Source organism: Simochromis diagramma, unplaced genomic scaffold (assembly GCF_900408965.1).
Source record: "Simochromis diagramma unplaced genomic scaffold, fSimDia1.1 OVJJ01000302.1, whole genome shotgun sequence".
Taxonomy (NCBI): domain Eukaryota; kingdom Metazoa; phylum Chordata; class Actinopteri; order Cichliformes; family Cichlidae; genus Simochromis; species Simochromis diagramma.
Window position 1 is genome coordinate 14,688,234 of NW_024386792.1, and position 21,318 is coordinate 14,709,551.

Here is a 21,318-nt window from a genome sequence, read left to right on the forward strand (position 1 = left end):
GAGTGTAAACACACACACACAAAAAAAATATTTTATGTGCTGGAATGTGCAGAAAATAAGTTTAAACGTTAAACAAATTTCTTCCAGTCAGAGAATGTTGCATATAATTAAATTTTTGCTTGATGCATAAAGTTAAAAGATTAAAACTAATAAAACAAGTTAAAAAAGAGACTTTTTCATTTGATTACATTTTGTATGATGGATTATGCAGAAAAAGTAGAATTTGGCTGAAAGATCTATCGCTCTATCACCTATTCAGGTTGTAAATCGTGTTTTTAAAAAGTAACTAAGTAATTAATTACTTTTGAAAATAAGTAATCAGTAAAGTAACGGGATTACTTTTTTGTGGAAGTAATCGGTAATTAATTACTGATTACTTTTTTCAAGTAACTTGACCAACACTGCTCATTACAGGGTAAAATATTCTAATGGTTGGTGCACAAAAACAGAAATGCTTTTCCCCTGCATTTCAGCAGCGGGCCTGGTACACCTTTGCTTCATGTCACTGTTCTTGCTTTATCCAGATGACAATCACTTTTAAATTTAAAGAGCCCTTCTTTTCCTTCATGCACCTCCTGTAATTTAGACATTGGTCCTAAATGCATAAAATCCTCTTAACTTTGCCCCAACAAAAATGTAACACTCAAAAAAGGCAGGCCAAGCATATAAAGGCCAACACAAATTACAGCTCTGTGACACTTAAATCCTCTGGTTTTGAGGCACTGGTGAGTCTGTGCAGCTCTCCGTCGACATAAAGCACAAGAGGACCCCTGAAGAATTTTCCAATTAGGAGGCACGAGCATGTCTCAGAGCTAGAGATGAGATGCACAGCCACATCGCTGTAACTTGACATTCCTCACAGCCACTTGTGTGAACTTCCATCAGTCTGGCGTCCATGCACCAGAAGTTTCACGACAGCAGAGTCACAGATTCAGGTGGTGAGGAATGTCATCAGTGGTTAAGAATATCCCTGTCCTGCTGTCTGGGAGAAATATAACTGCAGTCTAGTGACACAGACAGCTGAGACCTTTAAGATGTTTCAAACTGTCTTGTCTTTGACCATTCTTGACTTATGTTGCCAGGTTATTTTGTTCCACCTGACAACAGTCATTATACAACCTGAATGGGATACAAATTGTAAAGTGGATTAAATTTACTGATGTTCAGAACTGCAGATCATTGTCATATAAAATACACAGGCCTCTGTTGAAGATGTTATACTATTGTACAGGATGGAATGAAACCAAATCGAATACGATGCCTCCAGTTTTGTTACCATCAGTTTGTTATAACTGATGTAAGGAAAAAAGACCAAGCTGGAAAACTTAAGAAGCCTCCATTTTGTCAGTAAATAAGTCAAATATTGACTAAAATAAATGCACAAAGCGATTTCTGTAAAGGTGCCGACGCTGTGTGCATGTTAAACCCATCTCTTGCTCACCATCTATCTTGCTCTCTCTGTGAAGTGAGAAATTGTCCATAGAAATTTGGTAATACCATGTTCGGATGGTTATTGTCATTACAGTTATTTAAAAAAAAAAAAGAGGATCAGGCAGGCAGGAAAAACGTTGGTCAATTTCAACAATGTCATTACTCCAATCTTGTCCAGTCATTTTCTCTCTCAGTCATCTTTGAGCCAATCAGCCTTCACTCTGTGGTTTAAATCCGTGCTCTCTGTCATTCTCTCTTTCTCATTCATGCAACCCATTTCCTCCCCATCTCCACCTCACCCAAGTCTGAGCTTTACCCAAGTCTTGCTCTTCATCATCACCAGCGTCTAGACTCCAGGGGTTCTGTCCTAAATCTGATCACCGCTGGGATTCTGTGCCTCCATGATGGTTTATTGGAGTCTAAAATCCAAGTATATCAAAATTTCTCTGTCTCTATAAATCACATTCACTTCTTCCAAATGATCTTATTAATGAGAGATCATCATTAATCATCTCTCATTTAATGAGAGATGATTAATGCCCAAATACCTGATAAATAAGTAATGCGTTAAAGTTCAGAGAAGGGAATTAGGCTTTATAGATCTAAATTATTTTTTTGTACCAATTGTTTTTTTTTTTTTTTTTTTTTTATTCATCTTTAGACATGAAAAAATATTTTTAAACATGTACTTTTCAAAGAGGTTTTTTTTTTTTAACATATCCACTTAGATGGACAACTGCTGTGTATGGAGTGACGAATCAGTGTCCAATATAGTGGTTTATATGCAGGTATACCATCAACACTGACACAAATACAAGAAAACAGCCTTTAAATAGCTGTCCACTGTAGTGACCGCTATGCGTGAAAGGGTTAAAATAGGAGTTTATGGAGATTGACTCATGTTTTCAGTCAGCCTCAAGTGGCCATTTAAGGAACTTCAGTTTGGCCCTTCTTTGCTGGTTTAATTTCTTTCAGCCCTGGAGGTTTGTTTCCACTTGGTTTAATTGCACAGTTTGGATGAAGAAATCCAGACAGAGAAACTGAAAGTGGCTTTAATGATAACAAACGAAGCTGAAGTGCACAGTCGGTCCTGAAGATGAACCAGGAGATAATTGGGGAAATGAGGGGCAGGTGTGGAGCAGCTGATGATGAGGTGACTGGGGAAAACTTAGGCAGGCCGGCCGGGCAGGGTGGGTTGTTGGATAATAGATGTTACAGCAGCTGATATTACATGCTGCAGAAAAAGTTGGAGAATAACTGAAAAAAAAAATCCAGTTGCATTTCATGGAAAATCAAGCAGTGCAGAAACATGAATCATGCACAACAAGTGCGCACACACACTGTAGCTTATATGTGCAGTGCAGGGCTGTTCTTTAATTCTGCAGCATATCATCTTTTCTAATCTGGGATTGACTAATCCTCCTGTGTTCCTGATCCAGGCAAGGGGAGAGACAAACACCTGGTAACTGGGAAATGGTTTTCTCAGCTGTGCTTAAGGTTTACAGAATGGGTGGAATATTTTGAGCCTGCTTTCTCTGTGAATGCAGGGTGGTGGTGGTGGACTCTTGGGACCATGTGCACCACCATCATGTTTCTCTCTACTCTGGCTTTTGTACTGCGCCAGCATTTCTTCAGCCGAAGTAAGACGTAAGTTATTAATTTTTTGTTCATCTGAGTTCATGGTTTTTGTCTTTGTTTGGAGCAGCAGTCATGCAGTACAAGTACTTTCATTTTGGTATAATAAATCTGCTACATCTTAAACTCATGTTTACCTGCACTGGAGATTTGACTTTGGTTTGACTACTGAAAACACAACTGAAAAAAATTAATTCTTGAAGGTGCAACAGGTGACTGAAGAAGTATTTTGGCAATCAAACTCTGTATTTTAGGATTCATTTAATTATTTTTTTTTCAATTTAACAATGTTTTTTTTCTACTTGTGGAGCTTAATATCACTTAATATCATTTAAGTGGACCTGTTTATACCACTGCTGTAATCTGCAGTGTTATAATATTATATGCTCATCATGGTCAAAGTAAGTGCTTGAATGTTTGGAGGCAATCCCCAAACATTCAATTTCAGATATATATATTTTTTTTTACTCCTGGTTCAATATGATGTCAGAGTGAGTGGATATCCCTAATATGGTGATCTCAAGCACATGGCTTTATCTGCAAACACAACAGCTCTGCCCACCTGCTCTTCACACCTTTTTACAAGGGGAAGCCAATCATCAGTAAGTTGCCTTTGGGGGGGACGAGCTAACACAGCAGCAGCAAATGGAGAATGAACTGAAGAGGTTCACCAAGGTTCAGTAGTTTATAGAATGGAAGAATATAAACACAAAGCTGAGCGACAGCTTAATATACTGCCTTTAAAGTGATGCTCATTAACAGTCAAATTCATTCTGAAATGCTCCAGAAAATAATGATTAATCGTTTATGCAAATGTAGAATATAAGATTTTGTTCATGTATTCATTGTAGTCGTTAGTGGTATTTACACCAATTTTTTGTTGCCCTCTCACAGAGACAAAGGCATACACACACATATTTGTGATGCAGTTTTAATGACTGTAAGTGCGCATTTGCTGTCACTAACATGCTTCTTGGTTTAAATCCTGACTTCTGGTTTATTTTCAGCACTCTCTAGGAAACCATCCCTTCTAAGTAGTGATCTAATGGGGGAAAAAAAGCACAAAATGTCTTTACTCTCTGACCTTGCTCAACAATACAATCATAAGCATCATGCGACTTCTATGTGATCCCATGTCTCAGAATCTTTGAGAATCAGGTAACTTTTTAAAAAGCAATGGAATATATTTTGCTTTCATCACTTGCCCTCGATGAGAAGGGGTCTTTTTTTAGGATTCATTGCTTCAGATGTGCTCATTCTCAGGTTGGCACATACTGATTTGTCCACACGGTTATGTATAATGTGGTGCGGCACCTCGGTTGAAGATTTATGCCTACTGCCAGAGTATGAGAAAGCACGGACAGCAATGTGAGTTCTTCTTGCCTTCAAATGTGCAGTCCCTGGGCTTGGTCTGTCGCTGTATCTTCACCTCATAATGATGTTCATCACTTACAGATGAACATAGCAATTATTTAGTGTGAACAACAGTTCAGTTTAGGACTTGTTCAGAGGTGACTGTGTGCTGGAAAACAAGCAATGATTACTGTGAAATGTTGTTGACTTTCACCTTTAGTCAGCTTCATAGTGACTTCTTTCACTGAAGGGAATTTCTGAGAACTGGATGCTATTTTTAGCTAGAAAGAAGTAAAAGCTGACTGGAAATACCAAAATTATGGTGAGAGCTGCTAAAAGACTACTAACCAAAAGACTACAATTGCAAAGATAATCTCATCCATAATTCAGTAACACATTATGTATAGATTCAGGATCTATACATGATAGTTGTTGTGGGGGTTTTTTTTGGGTTTTTTTTTTTTTTTTTTTTTTTTTTAACTCTATATTAATGTATCTAGATCCATATATTTATTTGTCTGTATCTATATTTATCTAGACTTTTCGGGTTTATCTAATTTTACTGAGCAGAATTTGCGTGTTTGGAGATGTTGGTTCAAGCATTTGAAATTACTGCCAATGAAAATTGGAAAATAAATAAAAATCTGTTTCTGCTAACTCCGCTGTCATAGGCTAGCTAGCTCCAACCACAACTTTATTGACATTTGCACCATGAACACATCACAGTAATAGGAAGGAAGAAGGACGTGTTGAGACTTTAAGCTGTGGGATGTCATTATTCTCTTGAGACGGCATCTCCATGTCACCACTACAATCAATGCCAGGCTGTAGCACATGAAAAATCACCTGATTTAACATTACCAGGCATTGACCTGCCAATCAGATTCAAGTTCTGTTAACTGGAAGTACCTGAATGTCATTTGGGGTTGTTCAGGCACGCTTTAATCACTGTGTTCTAGTTTAAGAGGGTTACTGCTGTGCTTCCCATCACCCTCAGTCACGTCAGATTGCTTCGCACTTCCCGAGCCTGGTTCTGCTTAAGATCTCTTCCTGTTAGAAATGAGTTTTTCCTCCCCACTGCTGTCATGTGCTTGCTCATATGGGATTGCTGGGTATCTCTCTGTAAGACATATATTTTTTAAAAGTACCTTGAGCTCCCTTTTGTTGAGGACTGGTGCTACATATTAAAACTGATCTGAAATGTGGCCTCCTGACTATTAACACCAGTCAGAGTTCTAAATACAGTCTCATAATAACGCAGATATTATCTCAAGTATGATATCTGAATAGGAGTTTAATATGAGCCTGTTAATATATCCTGTGATGGATTTCGGCCTTTTTCTGAGGAGCACTATTTTGCTCAGTAATTGCCTTGGATTTAAACTGTCAGTTTTCTCAGTAATGCCGGCACATCCAATAATACGCATCCTTTTGTTCTGGCGTTAAATAAATGCAGAACAAACACCCCAATTACACCTTAATCTATTTCCTGTGAGGTTAAATTGAATGTGGGTTAATGGAAAAGGTTTTCTAAGTTTTGAGAGCTGATTTTTAAATGAATTGATAATTATATGAAACAAATTCACACAAGCTAAAAAATTCCTATGACACAATATTAAACATACTGCCACTGAGACGTGTATCGATCCATTTTCACACAAACATACCTATATCCAGAGTTTATGCACATTTCACATCATGCCAGTACCAAACCAAACTCCCTTTTGTAGAGTCTTTGTTTGATTTATACATTTTCACACACTTTTAATTGAACCCATTATGCTAATTTACAAAAGCATATTTTTTGTTCTTGCACTCTACTAGAAAACATTTGCAATAGTTGCAGTTCAAAATTATCTATATCTTGTTTCAAGGTGGTACACTTTTCCTTAGTTCATCAAGTGTCTTAAACAGGCTGTTTTCCCCCTGCTCTCTTATCATAAGCCAACTTTCTTCTGATTGGCTGCACCATGCAAGCAGAAGGTTTTAACAGCAGGTGACAGAGCCTTAAGTATACTCCACTCTTGCTGACACCATGCAAACACAGGAGTGGAAAACTGCTGTCAGAACGACCCAATATCATGGCAAAGCATGTTTGCATTTTACGCTTCGCCTCTCCAAAACATGAAATAGACACACATGCAGAAGTTGCTGTAACAGCAGAGGGAGAGAGAGATACTTTATTTCAAGCAAAAATCCCAGGAAAGAGTTTAAAAAAACTTTACAAATACAGTTACATGTTTTTAGCCACCTATCTTAATAGTTTCCGGAGGTTATGGACCCTGGAATGTACTTCATACATTTTTGTGCCTTTAAATATATTATCTGCCCCTGCTGGTAATGCAACTTCTGCATTCATGTCCGTTTCATGTCTTGGAGAAGCAAAGCTTGAAATGGAAACTGTCACGGTTCTGGGTCATTTTTGCATTATGGATTATTTTCTGGTTCTCTGATGCTTTGTTTATTATTATTATTATTATTATTATTATTATTATTATTATTATTATTATAAATCTATGTTTCAGTTATTCATGGTGAGGTATTAGTTCTTAGGTTGTCTCGTGTTTAGTATAGGTTTAGTTCAGTGTCAAGTCTGCGTCTCTGTTTCTTGTTTCCTGTTTTATTGTGACGGTTTGTCTCATGTCAGCGTGTCTAGCTTTGCTCCCCCTAATCTCTCCCAGCTGTGTCTCCCTCCATTTTCCCATCCTTGATGACTTCCTCAGTGTATTTAAGCCCCGTGTTTCTTTGTGTCAGTGTCGCGTCGTACCTTCAGAGTTGCCTGTGTGTTTCTGTGCTCAGTGTCATAGTTCAGTTCAGTTCACGTTTTGTTCATCGCTAGCAATAAAGCTGAGGTTTTTCAGTTGCAATTCAGTCTCCGAGTCCTGCGTTTGGATCCTTGTCTCCGCCTGCCCGCACACCGAGCCCTGACAGAAACAGTGGACCGCCATGTTTAATACACATTTACTGTGATACTCAGTTGGTCAAAAACATTTTATTTAGAGCAATCTGAAGCCAGAGCTTTTAGCTCAGAGAATATTTGTACTTTCATCCGCCATAGTTACTATTATGTCACAGAAAATAAACAAAAGCATAATATGTTCACTTGTTTCTACCCAATGATCTGCAAAGAAGATTGAATCAAAGGGTTGTGAGCCTCAGCCTAAGATTGTTTCTCATAGAAGTTCATGTTGGAATTTGAGGTCTGCTTAGGGAAAATGAAGACAATGAGCCCAAAGTGTAAAGCCATCTTACCCTAACCCTAAGAATTATAGTTTTGCAGTATAATTCATTGTTGTATTTAACCATTTTAGGCTTTTTGGGGACCATTTTCATCCGGGGTTGGGGGTTTTGGCACCGTAGACCTGATATGTGAGAATTTGATACTGGTTAGCCTGTAAAACATCCTTTGTATGGCATATAAGCCATATTATGATGGGTTATGTTATATCAGCATAATATATTCTCTGTGCCCCCTATCCGCTCGATCCAGCAGCATCATCACCCAAACCATATACAATGTTTGGTGGTGCGAGCACATCTGAAGCAGCCTGTTTCCTGCTGTGGGAGAAAGATCTGACTTTTTTCCCCTATGTTTTCTAAAACAATCCAAAGTTAGTTGTGAAAATTTTCCTATGTAGACCCTAATAGCTGTTTTCCAAGTGTAATGCACTGATTTTGTCCTCGAAGGGATTGAACAGTCATCATTAGGGTGTTGAGCGTGTTTTCTGCGTGGTCTCTGAGCAATTCCTTCAGTTAACAACGCGTCTTTAAAAACTGCAGCAAAACCATGGTTGTTGTTCCAGAAACTTATTGTGCAGAGAAAATTACATCAAAGCGGGAACATTTCACTTCCCATTTAGGTTCGCATCATAAAAGATCCTTCTCATTATAAGAAAACAAACAAGTGCAAGCTGACCAGCAAAACAGAACTTTTTTTTTTTTCTTCTTCCCAGAATGCTGATCTTATACCTCCATTATCTCATCACTTATCACCTTCACAAGTACTTTTTTCATTGCCGTATCCTCTCTCTGACCCCCCTGTCCCCCACTCTCCCACTCCCTCTTCCTTCACAGCTTTCCAAAAGGCTCGCGGGAGAAGGAGTCACCATCGGTGGAGAGCAAAGACACTGACAAGTGACACTCACTTAATGGACATCCAACTCAGGTAAGCATTAATGGATTTTGGTGCCACAGATCATTTCCATTAAATAATCACAGATAAAAGCTTCTGTTGTGGCATTTATCGGTGAACCCTTTTGTAAAACAACTTTTTGATGTAAGAAGCACAACTTCTTTTCAGAAAGCGCTGTTTTCCTGTTTTGTTTTGTTTTTCTCTCCGATTCACCTGCACCAGTAGTCTTAGTTTGTTCATATAGTTTTTACTACTTTTGATATTGTTCCTGGGCAGCACGGTGATGAAGTGGTCAACACTGTTGCCTCATTGCAAGAAGGTCCTGGATTCATATCATCTATCTGGCTGGGGCCTTTCTGTGTGGACTTTACATGTTCTCCACATATCTGCATGATTTCTCTCTGGGTACTTCAGCTTCCTCTCACAATTTAAAGACATCTAATTAGTGAGTTAAGGCTTGAATGGTGATTCTAAATTGGTTATATTTGAGAATGGTTGCCTTTCCCTCTGTGTTAGCCTCTCAACCTGTGGCAGCTGGAATGGGTTCCAATCCCACCGCAACCCTGATAAGGATAAATGGAAGACTGTTTGTTTTAATTCATGGAAAAATATCTTTTTCAGAAGGGAAAGCCATCCAGCTGAAACAGATGATACGCTCACTTTGACTTCCCAGATTCATCTATATTTGAAGTCGTGTTTTTAATACTGCACACGGACATGGTTTAAAAATTTTAAGTCTTTATTTCAGCCAGCAGTTCATATTCATATTCCCGTCAAAAATATTTTGAGGAACATCCAGCTCCTATATTCAGTGCCCTGTTTGTTTAAATGTGTTTTATTTGTCCATAGCTTCCAGTATGAATAGTTTGAATGTTCAGACTCAATAGGAGCATGCTGGAAAGGTGAGACCTGCATTATTCTGCAAAACCCTCATACCGCACCCCAGCCTCATCTAATGATCACAGCCCAAAGCCAGCTGAAGCATCTTCCATTATTTAGAAACGCTGCACTGAAAGGCAATCTATCATTAAAAGATGTGCATTCTCTCAGCTTTTGTTGGACTGATAATGGGAACGTAACAAGGCAGCACTGTCTATACTGCTACCTTATAACGTCCAAAAACAATGACTACCACCGACAGTTTGGCTCTGTGTTAACAGAGATCAGTTTCCAGACTCGTGTTACACTTTGTGAAAACTGTGTTGGCCCTTTGAGGAGCTGGTCGCGGTCAGTGCTGTGACCCAGCACACTGCGTGGAGGCGACATCATGGCTAAGAGAGGAGACAGCAGGGCAGCCGATGCATTGTTGCCAGGGCACTGGAGGGATCTGAGCGAGTGGAGCATAGAGAAGAGACAAAGCCACAGAGTAAGACTGTTTTTCCACAAGCTGTCCTGAGCATGTTCTAGTCTTGTTTTCTAGGTACAGAACAAACTGAGAGCATCTGCACATTGCTGACTACTGCCAGCACAGTCAATACTCAGTAATTTAGATGGCATGCTCTCTATTTTGGTCAATTCAATAACACACTGATTATCGATCAGAAGATCAGTCAGTGTCACTGCTCCTTTATTATGTCTGCAAATTATATGAATAATTTGCATATGACTTTTCTCGTGCTGCTTCTTTCAAGGATACAGCAGTTAATGAATTTAAGGCTCATCATCACAAGTACTAATGCATTGAGCTTGTTAGTGTTTGTCAGATTGAACTGACTAAGCTAACCATTAAAAACCATCATGAGACAGGCTAGTTTTACTAATATTTTTTTACATTATACATGCTTCCCTTAGGCAATATTATTAGAAAACACTGTGTATACATTTTTATTGCTATGCAGATTTTACCCAGCGTTATCTATCTATTAAGCCCAATGACAAAAATCAACTAGTTAACCTAGAGGAATGTCTTAAAGAAATAAAGGCCTGGATGACTTCTAATTTCTAAATTTAGTTAAAATTTAGGTACGCAGTTTGTAGAAACTGGTGTATAACCAGATGCTTTTGTTATATGACGTTACCATGGCCACCGGTGAGGAATCTCGTAGTCATTTGTGATCAGGATATGTCCCTCAATGTGCACATTAAACAAATACGGAGAACTGCCTTCATTCATCTGCTCTGTACTGTTAAAATGGGAAACATCCTGTCTCAGACTAATGCTAAAAAGCTAGTTCATGCATTTATTACTTCCCGGATTATTGTAATTAATTTTTGTCATGTTGTTCCTTTAAGTTCCTTAAAAAGCTTTCAGCAGATCCAAAATGCCTCCACAAGAGTACTGACAAGGACTGGAAAAAAAGAGCATATTTCTTCCATAGAGGGTTCTCTTCATTTATTACCTGTTAAATCTGGCTCTGTCATAACTTGAAGATCTTATAATACCTTACTATTCTACTTCATTAAAGCCTGCAGAAGGTTTCTTCCATGTTAGTTTTTTCTTCCTACTGTTGGCTAGTGCTTGCTCATAGGAGGGTGTTTGATTGTTGCATTTTATTTTTAATATTGAAGGGTCTTTATCTTGCAATATAAAGCACTTTGATTCAACTGATGTTGTGAATTAGCACTTTATGAATAAAATTGAGGAGAATTTGATCTTACTGATGAGGTCTTGTTGCAGTAGTAATTCTGGTTAGTTACAACAGGAACTGCAGGTTCAGACATTCGGTTTGAGTGCTTGACGGACAAGAAAATGGCTGAATGCTCCAAATCAAAATATTGTAGTTCTGTGGATAGCAAACCCACCTGAACCAGTGAAGGAGAGCTGGATAGTTTGGATGTATCCATAGATTAGCGAAATGTTATGCCATATCTGAAAAATAACTCGTAACAAAAACTGTTTCTCAGAATAAACGACTCTCTCATTTTCATCCTGGTAGTTTCCATCATTTATATTCCTTAAAATCTGCAAAGCTTGTGACTTTTTGGTAACTTGTTACTGTCCTTGATGAGTAAGGCATTACACAGGCCAACCTACTTGCTATAAAAAAATTTTTAAAGCCTTCCCTTCATGTACATTGGGTAAAAGCCAGACTTCAGAAATATTTGTTTTCTACAGAACCAGTAAAAATGTGGGAGAAAAGAGTCTTTCAACACACATTCGTTCACTTGGTGATGGAGAATGGTGTCAATTATATCAGTACAAATCTGCCATAGGCGTTTTACTGGTGACATTTAAGGCCATAGCATATAATACTCATCTATTCGTTCAGTTGACCCATGTGCCCTTTTGGCATTGTTAGATTTAAAGACATCACTTCAAATAGGATAAAAATGTTTCACCATAGGTGAACACTCAGAATAACTGTGTACTGTTTTTCATGGACCCTTTCCTCCAAAAGCATAAAATGGACACAAAACATGTCCAGCAAATACCCTAAAAAGAGCCACCAGATCACCTGACAGCAGGAGTCAAGTGCTCAAGATCGTCCTTTAAATGATGTCTTGTCTATACATGCTTGTATATATGTTTACCAATACAGGTAAAACGCTGCCTTACAATCAGGCAAGTTCTTAAAGCCCACCTACATTTTTTGTTTTTTGACTGAGCTGATATTAAAAAATGTACCAATTAAAGTATTAATTAGTTTGGTTAATGAAGCTGTGAACACAAGTAAATTACCTCAGAGTGACCATGAAGCAGAACTGCACCATGCTGTGCTCACAGCAAATATTAAGAGAGACGAGGACGAATCAGCCCATCGGCACAGATCTGTCTCCAGCTGTGTGTGAACTTTTAATTTAAGTGGAAATTAAATACCTTAACCCCTTCCACCCAGGAGGCTGTGTCAATTATAAAAGCACCATTTTTCCCAAGTTGCCATGGGCGACTCATTCACTAAACTACTACCTATGACAAAGATTCTGCTTCAACGAATTGAGTACAGCTGCAGTGCTGACACATTGGTATTACAGACTCTAATTTATCCTTTTTATTTATAAAAGTCACTGGTCATGGCCGGTCTGAGTATTTCTGCTGAGTTTTTTGCACATATCCTTGTCTGGGGTTTGCAGAGAATGATCTGAAATGAGAAACTTTTCAGTTCTCAGGGTGAGAATACTTTGATGCAAGAAGTCAAAGGAGTAACCAGACTACTTCAAGCTAAAGACAACAGTAACTCATTAGAATCACAGTTTGCAGAAGAGCATCTCTGAACTTGCACAGCCTCACTAAAACTGGAACACTGTTAAAATGTTGGCTGGTCTAATGAGACTCAATTTCTGCTGCAACACTCAAATCGTAGGGTCGGAATTTGCCTTCAACAACATGAAAGCAGGGATCCATCCTGCCCTGTGTCAAAAGTTTAGGCTGGTGGTGTAATGTTTTGTGGCACACTTTGGGCCTCTTTGCACCAACTGGACATAAGTTATGCCTATCTGAGTGTTGTTGAAGACCAGGTCCATCACTTTATGACAACAGTGTACCCATCTACTCATGGCTGCTTCCAGCAGGACAACGTATCAAATCACGAAGCTCAAATCCTCTCAAACTGGTTTCTTGAACATCACAATGAGCTTACTGCACTCAAATGGCCTCCACAGCCACCAGATCTGAGTTCAGCACAGCACCTTTGGGATGTGGTGAAACAGGAGTTTCACATCATGGATGTGCAGCCAACAAATCTGCAATGATTGTGTGATGTTGTCACGTCAACATGGACCAAAAACTCTGAATATTTCCAGCATCTTTTTGAGTCTGTGTTACAAAGAATTAACTCCCCTCTGAAGGAAACAAAACGGGGTCCAGTCTGGTGTTATATATACTGTATAAAAGAATAGTAATGATGTATAAATCACTTTCTTCCTGATGACCAACTAAAACAACAATTACTTAAAAAAATAACTAATGAGTAACTTTGTGTCCCTTGTTGTAAAGGTTTACTCCAAATCAATGAGACAAGAGACAAAAACCAGAAAACATTTGTAATTGCTGAAAAACTGTGCTTATGCTGGACCTCCTTACACACTTAACATGACCTTGAGACAAATGTAGAGCATCTTCAAACAGAAAACGTGTCCTGTAAAGTGAGGTATGTTGTTTAAATTGGTTACACTGAAGGCTGCCCTTTCCATCTAAACTGAAGCAGACCACCTGTGTGCATTAGAGGTGCAGTAAGGTTGCTGCCTCCCGGAGCCTCTTTAATATTTTATCAACCAAAATGTGAAAGCTCTCTGTATGCTCAGATCTGTGTCTGCTGTGATCAAAAGGCGCATGAGCCAATTTCGTTTGCAACATCTTTCTTTAAATGATGAAATACTTCATTTTGTTGCTTTCCCTGTGTCCCCTTTGACAACCCGCACCCACCTCCTGCTCCACACAGAGCTGGGTTTTAGATGTGGAAGCTGTGCTCAGGTCCATGGAAAGACAGCTGGTAAGTTGATCCAAGTCTGTTTTAATAAAGGTTAATAGATATTATTATATAATAAATCTAAATCAAAATGGTAAACTCCTAAAAATTTTTAATTTAGGGCATCGTCTGAAGTTTTTCTTTCTTGCACGCTTCTCTCACTTTTGGTTCAAACCTCTCCGTGTGAAGTTTTGTGTTTGTTTGTTAGCTAAACTGGTGTTTCTAAACTGTTGGTAGGTGTGGATATAATTGTGAATGGATGGTAATAAACTCCAGAAAATGTAGGTGGAATTGGGTCAGGAGAAACTGCCCTGCAGCAGGAGGCATTTTACATCAGTTATATTCTGATTACTGCCTCTCACTACAGTGTGTGGATTATTTGCATCGAGTGTGCATTCAGGCATCACGCAGGTTAGAGGCCGTTTAATGACCAATCTATTCCAACTGCAGAGCCTATTTGTATTCCCACAGCACATCCATCGAGGCTGCAGTGCCGGTCGCGGTCACGGATGCATAAGAGAAGCAGTCTGAGTGAAACCAAGCCTGAAAATGTCCTTTAGTACACCAGCGGTCCCCAACCCCCGGGCCTCGGAACGGTACCGGGCCGCGAGAGTTGTAGCGTTATTTTGTTATCGTTAACTCTGTTTTCCTGGGTCTTTTCACGTGTGTTATGAATAAATCTTCCTTTTTTCGGTACCGGTACTAGTTTTATTTTGTTGTATTTATCCGCGACACATTAAAGGCCGGTCCGTGAAAATATTGTCGGGCATAAACTGGTCCGTGGCACAAAAAAGGTTGGAGACCGCTGCATTACACCGTAAATGGACTGAATCTGTGAATCGAATTGGATATTTAGATCTGGATTTATTTGTGATATTTTCTTGAAAACTTCAAGACAACATCTCCCAACATTACAAATTCAGTTTAACATGTCTTTGTGAAAGGGGGCAGAATGTCACAGCTGTTAGTGCTGTCACTCTGCAGCAAGATGGTTCTTGCTTTTAGTGATGTGTCGGTCGCGAACGAAATGGCTCTTAGAGTTGGATCTTTGACGTGAACGACGCGAGCCGGCTCCTTATCGCGAGCCGTGGGTTTGTTTGTTTTTTTCCCCAAAAAAAGCAACAAAACAACCTGAAGAGCCAGTTCGGAGCTGAAAAGAGCCGGCTCTTTTTAGTGAGTCGAGCCAAAAGAGCCGGTTCTCTAAAAAAGAGCCGGAAATCCCATCACTACTTGTTTTGAACCTCCTGGTCAGATAGATGGAGACTCCAAATACATGTCCAAGGACGTGTTTCTTAGGTTAGCTACTTTATTCCAAGTTGGCCTTAGGTATGGATGTTAGCAGCTGTTGAGCTGCTGAATGTATCCCAAACCCCTAATATTACCATATATCTTGTGAGAAAAAGGATGGATCAGTGATAATAGAACTTGCTCTTATGTAGCGCTGTTCTACCTTACTGGATGTGGGGTATGTTTAACATTTACACTCCAATAAATGACGAGAAACTCAGGGTTCTTGCCCAAGGGTACTTTGGCATGTAGACTCATGGATTAAATCACCAAGATGACCTGCTCTACCTCCTGAATCACAGCCAGGAGGTAGAGCAGGTCAAGGACATCGTTCAGATTCCGGTTGACTTTATCACTTTGAAGTTGGGCAAACCTTCAGCTCTGGTAAATTTTCCAAAACTTTGAGTAACCTGCTAACAAACTGAACCAGTCATACAGTCTCCTCAGCAGAAGTAACGACTGTGTATTTTCAGTTGTGTTTAAATGTTTTTTTCAAATGTATACCCTAATGTTGGCAGTGAAGCATCAAACTAAAGTTTCTTCTTTTTTTTCCTCAGAATTCTCTTCTGGAGAAATGTCCTCAGTCGAAATGTGGAAACAGCCCAGTGGGTCCTCCATCTGCTTTAAGCCACAGCAGGTCTCGCTCCAGTCAACAAGCTGATCCGTAAAGTCAACTTTAGATGCTTTTCAACTTTCTGAGCAAAACAAATCCCATATTTTTGCCCCAAACAGTCACTTGGAGTAGACAGACTTTGAGCACTTCTTGTTGCCGGTTTTCCTTTATTCCAGCGACAAAGAGCCCACAGAAGTGTACGCTCTGTGCCACGAGCACCAAACCTGCTGTGATTGGCAGCTTTGTTGGAGGGTTTGTTTTTTTTTTTTTTTGGCTTGCTAAAATCCCTGTGCAATAATCTCACCTCTTAAGTAGTTGTTTGACATTACAGGGAGGAAAGCAATTTCAACTGTTCCATAAGCGATGAAAACCTGACGGTCTCTGGAATGACTGAAAAAATTTCTGTCATTACCGAGCTGCCAGACCAGAAATAAACAAGTGTTTTCTGTGATGTACACGCACAGCCTGCTGCATCTTTATTTGAAGGGAAATCCACACCCACACCCCCAGCAGCACAAAAAAATTAAAGCTCCCTGGCTTATTCGTTTCTATAATTGAGCCTTTTGCTCTGCACATGGATTCACAAGCATGTCGAATTACGACTAAATCATATAGCGTGACAATGGGCCCCCTATGCACAGGCTCTTGGCAATTAATACTGTTTTTCATCTTTTTATGGGCTGCATCATTTCCCTTGCCGACAAATGAGATCTTATTTCCTGCCTGATTACATAAGTGATTGGATCCTTATTGATATTAAGGTTGTGCGCTGCCCCAGAGATACCAGTGTGCGTTTAATGATACGTTCCAGTGGGAGCGACAGACCGCTAAGTTATTTTCGAAAAGGGACCAAAACCGCCTCTGTGGCGGGAATATGGCCGACTGTTATGCATCTACTCTATTAAGAACTCCATTATTGTGAATATCCCTGTTTGTCACTCTGACAACTGTGTACAACAAATCCCTCCGGCTGAAGTACTCCACTGGCAGAAGCCCGGGGAACTAATGAGCCTAATATGTCCCCAGGAACGTCGCCTCTGCCAAGTGTGCACTCTAAATCCTCCTGTGTAATCAAGGCGGTGCAGGACATGGATATCTGCAGATAGTGGCAGTAGTACTTCCATATCTCACTGTTGTCTCCTGCCCTGATGGGTCTGTCTGACTCAAATTACTAGGTGAAAGCGGGGTTTTTGTGCTGCCGGTAACGTGGAGTAGCTTGGGTAATGACTACGGTCTTCCTGAACACTCTGGTAGACCATGGGAGTTAATCTAATGAAGGGGAGAGAGCCATGGTTCATAATTGCCTGAGAGAGAAGCTGGAAGAAAGGTACACATGGAGACTCAAACCTGTTTTTCCTGCGCGCTCCAAACTCAGATGCTGCTGCAAAAGCAGGAGAGGAATCAAGAGATGCTGATGATAGTCGTGCATGTTAAGGACACAGAGCATTTAAACAATCAGACCTGTTCAGAGTCGTTCTGCACTGATACGGTTTTGAGTGTTAATGTTTTAGCTGATTTTGAAATGGGATGTTACAGCCTGCTGCTGCAGACTCTTGGAGTTTGAGGTGAGGACCCAAACGCAGACGAAACGAGGTGTGGAAACAAACTTAAATTTGTGAGCCTTTTATTTAGGTTTTACACAAAGACACAAAATAACGAAAAAAACAGAATGTAACCCAAACCTGTAACATAAACTGGGAAAACTACTAAGAAACCATGAAACCTGGACACACAAGGAGAGATGCGCAGACAACCTGATGATGAACACAGGGAAACTCACGCAATAAATGCACATGAGGGTGACGAGGGAAGTGGAAACACACGAGGAACGCAGCTGGGATGAATAGGCCTAATGACACAAGAGGAAAGCAAAACTGAACACGAGATAAGAGACCATCAAAATAAAACAGGAACCGCGCAGACTAAGACACACAGACTTGACACTGGGACCGGGAAAGAACAGGAGAACATGGAAACAGAGGGAGATGAAGGGCTGGGGAGACATGGCATGAAACATGGGAACAGAAAAGCGAGCGGAGACACGGAGGGAGACACAGACATAACGAACATATACATACACATCAACAAGAAAACATGGATCATAATTCTAATTAAACTTACAACCTAACCAGGTCTAAACTCTATGCAAACTGTAAACACTAGAAGTTAAACATTTCCCCAAAATAGCAAAAAGGGATCAAAAATACAAAATGCACTCAAAATGCTGAGTCAACGGCCCAGCACGCTGACATCGGAGAGGTTATAAAGACTGATGGTTGTGTTTCGTATTCACGTCAGTTGTCCTGTTTCACTAATTTGTGCCTCCTCCTGTGTGTGACCTGGAAATCAATCTCAGTACACCATGTTGTTAGACGTGTCTCAGCTCCTAAAAATACATCTGCAGGTCGGAGCGGAGCGGCGGCTTCGCTAGAAGAGCGATAACGGAGGATACACACGTGTATCCTTTTACAGAAGGATTTTCTGTCGATTACTGTTTCTATGTATTTTTAATTTAATTAAAATTGTCCATAAATATAAAAAAGACATTAAAGGGTTGACTTAATGGTGTGTTTCGGATAATTGTCCTGGCACATAACCTGACTGAGCTTGAACTTCAGGGCATGAGCTGATGGAGAGACGTCCTCCTTCAGGTCTTTCTGGTAGAGAGAATTGATGTTTCCATCAGTTACAGTAAGTCGTCCTGAAGCAGCAAAGCAACCCCAGACCATCACATTACCACCACCATGTTTGACTGTTGGTCTTTGTTGTTTTGTTTTTTTTAAATGAAATGCTGTGTTAATTTATAACACGTGTAACAACACTCAAAACATCCAAAAAAGTTCATCCTTCTGTCTCATCAGTCCACTGAATATTTTCTGAAAAGTCTTGAGGATCATCAGGATTGTCGAGATGTTCTTATCTTTCTCTCTTGCCAAATGTGAGACGAGTCTTGGTGTTCTTTTTGGTCAGCAGTGGTTTTCTCCTTGGATCTCCCATGGATGCTGTTTTTGCCCAGTCTCATGAACTCTGACCTTAACCAAGACAAGGAACAGAGTTCCTTAGACGTTGTTCTGGGTTCTGACCTCCTGGATCAGTCGTTGATCTCCTGTGAACATTCACCACTGTTCCAAGTTGTCTCCATTTGTGGATAATGGCTCTCACTTTGGTTCACTGGAGTCCCAAAGCCTTAAAAATGTCTTTGTAACCCTTTTCAGAATGATAGACGATAGATGTTTCTGTGTATCATGACATGATCTGTTCATTTTTGAGATATTTTAGCCTGCTTCACTTTGTCAGACAGATTTTTATTTTGTGATTCAACAGGCCTGGCAGTAATCCGGCCTAGGAATGGCCAGTGAAAGTGAACTCAGCCACAAAGAAATGTGGTTAATCGCAGTTACAATATTAATTAACTTTTTCCACAAAGGATAAACTTTGTCTTAAAAAAAATCAAATCAGCATTTAAAAACTGCATTTTACATTTAGTATGGTTATTCTTATCTAATATAAAAGTTTTTGGAAGATGTTATACGTGCAAGTGTGAAACATTTTCCACAGTTGTAACTTTAAAGCAAGGTGAGGAGGATCATTTTGTTAAATACCCCTTTGCCTCACCTCCTCTGCTCTGGGACTGCAATGTGAGGAGAGGAGTCATGGATGTGCAGTGGAAATGAGAAGGGGAGTGTGTCTATGGCTAACGTGTGGAGTGCAGCGGTTGAGATGCATTGTCCATAATATCGAGTAGTTTCTTAAACATCCTCCTATTCACCACAAGGTCAGACATCACAGAGATGGACTTTCACATCGATTCATCTGCTGCACAAAGAAGTTTAGTCTTAGACATGTTAGGCAGGACAAGTTTAGACATTTTTTTTCAAATAACAAGAACACGGCTGAGTGACAGTATCTAAACACCCAGCTCTATTTACCGTGGTCGAAAATGTTTGTATTTGGGAAGAATTCAACGGTTATGATGACGTTTTACTGGGAAACAAATGCAGTGACAGAAAGCAGTAGCTGTGCAAACCCACAGCAGGGCCTGGATGCTCCGGCTTCTTAACGTGACTTGTTAATTTTTCATGCGGGTGCTTACCTTCGGCAAACATGGCTGACGATGACCTCACTGCTCTTCATTTTCAATGGGTTCTCTAAAAACTGCCTCTCATTGCTTCCTTAATAATAAAAAAAACCTCAAATTACAAGCCACCATTTCCTCTTTTTTGTGTTGTTGTTGTCGAGTGTCACAAGTCGAAGCAGGTGTCACATATTGCTACCATGGCAACATCAGTTTTTGGTCTTCAGTTAGCCTGAGAGTAAGGTGTCTATGAATTAATCGGTCTTTATTCTTGTGAGGCTGGCAAAATAACTGCAAATGTATGCAAAGAGGTATGCACCGAACGTTCGAACAGTTAAGAATGCAAACTGTAAGAAAAAGCAAAAAACCTTTGACATGTGGTGGATTACTGAATCAGTACATTACTTTTTTAGTGGGTTAAAAACTTTGTGGTTATTATTGACTGTTTGGTTGGTATAGGAGGCAAAATGAACGTGAATCTGCACTGGTATCAGGTGACAGTACCGCGAGGATGTGGCTGCAGTGGATAGATGCAGTTTTCACCTCACGTCCTCTTGTCCAGGCTGACCAAGGACATCGTTCATGCTTCTATTCAGATGATCCTAGGTTTTCCTTCTCTTTTTTTTTTTTTTTTCAGTTCAGTTTTGAACCTCTGAGCTAAAGTCGCTAAACTTTACCAGGTGATAGAAAACACTCTAAACCCACAAAAGGGCAAAGAAGACAAAACTGGATCCACGAGAGAGAGAAAAAGAAGTAGGAAGAATTTTTCTTGTATCAAATATTTTTCTTCCTCTGTAGCATTCGTCACTCTTCTACCAGTTTATTTATCCATTGTTGTGATTGGGCAGATACTGCTAATGTTGCCCCTTTAATGCAAACATGCAGGTGAATACCTGGGTTACCTTAACAATATGCTGATATCGCTCCGTGCGACTGTTATCCTGATTACTGATGATAGGTTAAGTGAATCCAGATAAAAAAAAAAGTTTGGGTATGTTGAACCTGTCAGAGGTCAGGGCCTTGATGAGTGAAGACAGAACATTGTCTATAGCTTGTTCATTGGAAATGAGACACAGGTGGAAACAATTTAATGCTGGTGAAACTAATGAGACATTAGAAAACTGTATCGTAACATACAGACTAAACAGGGGAACACATACAGTGGGGCAAAAAAGTATTTAGTCAGCCACCGATTGTGCAAGTTCCCCCACCTAAAATGATGACAGAGGTCAGTAATTTGCACCAGAGGTACACTTCAACTGTGAGAGACAGAATGTGAAAAAAAAAAAAATCCATGAATCCACATGGTAGGATTTGTAAAGAATTTATTCGTAAATCAGGATGGAAAATAAGTATTTGGTCAATAACAAAAATACAACTCAATACTTTGTAACATAACCTTTGTTGGCAATAACAGAGGTCAAACGTTTACTATAGGTCTTTACCA

At 39.7% G+C, this 21,318-nt stretch overlaps 1 long non-coding RNA gene across 5 annotated transcripts; it reads left to right on the forward strand.

Annotated features, from left to right (window-relative positions):
* Nucleotides 1–2,152: 2,152 nt before the first annotated feature.
* LOC120729209 lies at nucleotides 2,153–21,027 on the forward strand. 5 transcript variants are annotated; one of them, XR_005694865.1, is made up of 6 exons: nucleotides 2,155–2,584; nucleotides 2,871–2,893; nucleotides 2,979–3,078; nucleotides 8,494–8,584; nucleotides 13,870–13,920; nucleotides 15,741–21,027. It is a non-coding gene; the product is annotated as an uncharacterized LOC120729209 (long non-coding RNA). The 5 variants fall into 5 exon arrangements; XR_005694864.1 differs by having other exon boundaries at nucleotides 2,153–2,584; nucleotides 2,871–3,078; XR_005694866.1 differs by lacking the exon at nucleotides 2,871–2,893.
* Nucleotides 21,028–21,318: the final 291 nt, after the last annotated feature.